This window comes from Myxocyprinus asiaticus, chromosome 3 (genome assembly GCF_019703515.2).
Source record: "Myxocyprinus asiaticus isolate MX2 ecotype Aquarium Trade chromosome 3, UBuf_Myxa_2, whole genome shotgun sequence".
Taxonomy (NCBI): Eukaryota; Metazoa; Chordata; class Actinopteri; order Cypriniformes; family Catostomidae; genus Myxocyprinus; species Myxocyprinus asiaticus.
The window spans coordinates 15999900-16005899 of record NC_059346.1 but is presented as its reverse complement, the minus strand read 5'-3'; the positions used below and the strand labels follow the sequence as shown (position 1 = coordinate 16005899).

General features: G+C 34.9%; 1 pseudogene; it reads right to left on the bottom strand.

Moving 5' to 3' along the window:
* Positions 1-875: 875 nt before the first annotated feature.
* Positions 876-6000, bottom strand: part of LOC127417262 (uncharacterized) — a 37891-nt pseudogene continuing 32766 nt past the window's right edge.

Below are 6000 nucleotides of genomic sequence, written 5' to 3'. Positions count from 1 at the left end.
ATGATAATTGAATTGTATCTGAGAATCATGCTGTAACAAACAAAGTTTCTAAATGATGCTTCAAATAAGCGACATATCATAGATGGCAGAGCAATTTTCAGAAAAAAAAACATGCTGGTGATGCAAGCATTTGATCTTTGTGGCTATTTACATCTGAAAAATTGTTTGCACATTAATTGTAAATTGTAAATTAATTTGTAACATTTACCTTTATCAGATTGAGTTGAATTAAGTGCTAAAGCCTCTTTTTTCAGGCTTTTTCAGGTTACCACATTTGTGGTAGATGTTACTTGTCCAATAATTTATTTTGTTGTATTCACAAGGTTTTATAGCAACAGATGACAATAATAATTGACAAAATGTACATTTTTGCTGCATACAGAATTCATCTGGATATGCTATTATTACATAACAAACAGATAAAAGAAGCTAAACAAATAGTTAATGGCTGATATAAAACATGTTTTTGGTTATGTGCTGAAAGCAATGCAGCTCAAAACTGATGATTCCTGAAAATTCTGAGTTGCTTTTTTTTTTTTTTTTCATTGCTCATTCTTCCAGCTAGTTGGTGCCTTAGTTATATTTTTCAGAAGAAAAAAAAAACATTATTACAATTTAATACTTGCAGAACAACAATAATTTTGCAGAATACATCAAATGAAAACATTATAACCAGAATTCTTACTGTAATTAATTCTAATGCATATTACATGTATCTATTAGTGCACATAAACGTATTTTATACCACTGATTTTTGTGACTCTAATTAAAGAGAAAGTATATGATAGAACTATTAAATATATGACAGCAAATTTTATTTCCCCAATAAAAAAATAAATAAAATTTAAAAAAACATGAAATGGATGTGTAACTGATCACTCTAAAACACACAAGTGACTCAACAAAGAAAGAGAAAAAAACACATTTATGAAAATTATCAATTTACAATATATGAGGACTCACCAGCTCTGGACCTCCTACACTTGCACCACACACAGACCAGTAAAACAATGAAAATCAGTAGGCCTATCACCAATCCCACCAATCTGCTCACATTTGTAGTATTGTTGGCTGGAACTACAGGTTCTAGAAATCACACATACACAACTGGAATTAATTAAGTCACAATATCATGGAAACGAGAAAAACAAAAATAAGCCTAATTGCAGAGAGTGGCAGAGTTAAATTGAATCCAGTCAAAGTCAGGCCAGATAACACTAGTAGAACAAGACACAGATAAATAAATTAATAAAAATCCGAAACATAATCCAAAATTGCAGGAAGCAAGTAACAAGAACCCAATCTTAGATTTGTAGCAAAGCTAAGCTACATATGTCTCAACGTATAGATAAACAAGCAGAGTATTAAACAAATGACTGATTTTACATTTCCTCGATTAGAATTGTACTTCAAACTTACTGTGGTTAGTCTTGATTTCCTCCTCTCTCACAATCTTTTGGATGGCTTTTTTTTAAACTCTTGTGCTGCACCACACAACTGTACTGGTTCTTCTTCCACTCTTCTGTCTTTACTTTGAGGATACTGCTTTTCTGGAATGTTCCATCTTCATTTGGTAGAGTCTGTCTGGTCTCAACATTCTCATGATAATCCTCTCCATTTTTCTTTCAGGAAATATTCATAATTTCAGGGTAGGAACCTGTTGCTAAACACACCACTGGTGAGGAGGCAGTCCTCTGCAGAAGATGCACTTGAGGTTGTACTGGGGGAATACAAAGATTTTGGTTCTGAATTTTTAAATAAAAACATAATTATTGCATTCAAATGCCTTCAAGTTTGGTTTATAATGTGTTTTTAATTTTGCTTTTGAAAAACTGACAGTAGAATCATGTCTTTGTTTAGGTTTCTTTGTGTATACCCAAACACTTAATCTCATATAATCTGAACATTGCAGTACCTGTTGTCTTAAAAATTGCTTTGCCAAATTCCAAGAACTTCTTTAGGCAGGCAACACATTCATTGTTAAAGTTTAGTAAAATCTCAAACTGCACTTTGTTATTGTTCTCCTTCTGTTGGGTTTGAGCTGCATGATGAGAAGATGTGATGCTTCCTGTGTACTTCAGATTCAGCATGATCAAATCCTCTCCATCATATCCATACATATCTTGCCCATGACTGTCTCCAGTCTCATCATTCCACTCACAGACATATATCCTCTGATATGTGTGAACACCTGAGAGTAGATTTATACTCAACAATTTTATTATCGAATTACAGTAAATCCATTCTCTTCTTTATTCTACTTTATAATTAATGACTATATATGTTGGAAAATGGGTAAAAAAGAAAGAAAGAAAGAAAGAAAGAAAGAAAAGAACATACCTCCAGTTTGGTTGAAGCGTTTCTTTACAAAGTCAGTGTACATTTTGAACATTTGGAGATTTTTGGAATTATCCTCAATAAGCATTTTCCAGGTCTCGCTAAAATCATTGTTGTTCATCCACTCCTGCTTGGAAATCAGCTTATTAATGTTACTGTCATATTAACAAACCTCTTTACCATCCACTGTAGTTAAAGCACTGAATTCAGGAAGTCCTGGAATCCCTGATATTCCAGTGTAAGTGTTGATGTAGGAGTTTATCTCTGCAAAGCAAACAGAGATTTGAAAAATGGGGGTTGGTTGTGACGTCATCACAACAACATTCCGCAGTCAATATGGCCAATTTATAATGCTGAAGTAATCTAACTAAAGAGATTCAAATCTGCTTCCATGCTGAAACAGAGAGAGACTGGCTATACACTTGTCACTGCACAGTTCACACATACTTTTGATGAGGCAGCTGTCTTCAGTTTTGGATATTACTGGAACACTGTACTGGTTCAACTGCGTGTTCTTGTGTGTCAGTCCCTCTTTTTTAACTTGTCTATTAAATCGTTTGACAGTCGTTTTATTGTTTGTGTCTGCATTTAACAACATTACACAAGCACAATATGCCCTGAGTTTTATACCGTTTTTAAAGCAGCATATTGCATTCAACATTGTGTGACTTGAAGAGCTAAATGTTAATGTTATTTCCTCATCCCAAACACAATATGTGTTCATTATCCTACTTTGTCTAATGCTGCTGACTTTGTAACTGATCTTCAATATCAATCTTGGCTTACTGTGAATTAAGACAAATTTCCCTCTTTGGAAGAATAACATGAAACCCACGCAGGTTTTAAAACACAGTTATTTTACATGATAAGCTGAGAGGGTCCTCACTGCAGACTGTAGTGCGATGACGTAGTGGATCAAATCCTCTGCGTAGTGGATTTTGGTGACGTAGTGGATGTTTTGGTTTTTATACGTACACTGAGCACATTATTACTTAGTATTAAAGAATTACACTGAGACATTTGTTTAATATAACTTAGCTTTTAAAAATGGTCATGACCATGGATTTTGTAAATTACTTTTCCTTGATTTTCCTCTTCAGCCACAGAAAACAAATATATAAATTTAGCAATATACTCCTCACTATAATGTGCTCCTCATTTTAACATCTCCGCTGTACATAAATGCAATGGGGTGAATTATTTGTATTTGTATATTAACATGTAGTGGTCAAACATACTTGGAAGTATGCAAAAGTGAAATTAAAGTGAATCTGGGGTGCTTTAGAAATGACGTGCTCAGCACACGGAACCGAATGGAGAACATCTGTTACTCTGAGCACAAGATGGAGTTGTGGAGCACAGAACCGCTCTGAATACACTGTAATAATGCTTATACACAATACAGACAGGACAAAGCATAGACTTTGAAGTGAACAGTTTCATTACAAAATGACGTTACAAAAGTTAGGCAATGTTCGTTAACATTAGACATAATGATTGCTAGTCTGATAAGGTCAAACGTTGTAAAGTTTTTATAACTGCAGGATATTCAGGCCAAATAGACCACGGTAGTAACTAATTTATAGACTGTCATTGTTACCAACCAGTGGCCAACATCATTTCAAGACTCACAAGTCCTTGGCAAGCCTAGGACTAAAGGATTTATTTATATAATTTATTGCCGTTATAAAGAAAAATACACACATGTGCTAGCAAGTGAAAAGTTCTGCACAGATTCCAGTATAATTATTGTATTTGTGTGTGATTTTATTTTTTTTTCTCCCCCTTTCTCCGCAATTTGGAATGCCCAATTCCCAATGTGCTCTAAGTCCTCGTGGTGGTGTAGTGACTTGCCTCAATCTGGGTGGTGGAGGATGAATCTCAGTTGCCTCCGCGTCTGAGACCATCAATCTTCGCATTTTATCACGTGGCTTGTTGAGCGTAACTGCAGAGATGTAGCGTGTGTGGAGGCCCACGCTATTCTCCGCGGCATCCATGCACAACTCACCAGGCACCCAACCGAGAGCGAGAACCACATTATAGCAACCATGAGGAGGCTAACCCAACATGACTCTACCCATCCTAGCAACGGGGCCAATTGGTTGCTTAGGAAGCCTGACTGGAATCACTCAGCAAGCCCTGGATTTGAACTTGTGACTCCAGGTGTGGTAGTCAGCGTCTTTACTTGCTGAACTACCCAGGCCCCCCTGTATTTGTGTGTGATTACACAACTATTCATAAACCATGTCAATAAAATATATTACCTGTTGAATAAGAAAAAAGCCATCTCTGGGTTGCTTTTAAATCCTTTCAGATCTCGGAGTTGTCGCCACCTCTGAAAAGCCAAGCCGATGTTGATTTAGGTTTTATTATGGACTCTGTTGCTTTTCATTTTTGCTTGTAGACTCTGCTCTGTTCTGGGTTTCTTTGTTTTAACAACTGGTGATTACCCGGAGGTTTGCGGTTTTGAATGATCCATGGTTAATTTTTCTCATTCGTTGTGACGCGCTACAGTAGCAGGAGCTATTTTTTCTGTGTACGGATATGACGACAACACACGGGCGATTGAAGTATGTATGCAATTACACGTGAAATCCGTCCAGACAGCTCTAAAAAATCATTATTATAGGTTTATCAAAGTGTATTTGGGTAAAGACGTGGTTTGGAAGATGGATTTTTGTTGCACTCTATTATTAATAACATTTTGTTATTTATTTTTTTAACAAAAAAGTTACATAGTGTAGCTTTAATTAAATTGTCGTAGCCCTTTGCAGTTAAATAATCCCACGATGTCATATCACGATTTTATTTTAATTAATTGTGCTGTCCTAATATATAAATGTGTGTGTGTGTGTGTGTGTGTGTGTGTGATGTTATATGAATATATACTGTATTAATGACCATTAAGTATGCTACAGTAATAAAACAAAACATTAAAATGTGAATATGCATGCACATTCAAACATCCACTATGTCACTAAAATCCAGTATGCATGTTTTTGTAGTAAAATCATAGTAAAATCATAGAAGGCTAAACCACAAAATTAAACATGGTTAGGCTACTATATTAACACCATATTACTGTAGTAATACCATGGTTAATTGCATTAAAACTATGGCCAAAAAGCATGACTACTACAATATCACTATAGTAAAAGCATGGTTAATTTTACCTGCATCAAAGCTTTCTCTCAACTCCCGACCATGTCCATGTGTGTGTTTGTGTGTGTGTGTGTGTGTGTGTGTGTGTGTGTGTGTGTGTGTGTGTTTGTGGTATGTTTTTGTCTTGCTCTGTTAAAAAAAAAAAACGTATAAAAACAAAGTAAAAACAAAAAACAAACAAACAAACAAACAAAAACAAACAAACAAAAGCAAACAGAACACTTCAACTGTTCTCAACTATGGTATTATTGGTACCCTAATCTTATCTTCTTCTTTTTTTATCACAGCAACCTGCTGAAATAATTCTCTGTATTACATACTAGATGCATGTGAATGATTTAGTTAAAAAAGTTGAGAAATATGTTTGTTAACTTTCTTGAATATTATAATGAAAACTTTTCATCCTTTTTAATCCATCATTAAGTTATTTATATTTCTCTCCATCCTTCATTTTGTCAGATTAATATTTAGTGCGTCACTAAAAAACTTGGGGTATGTTAA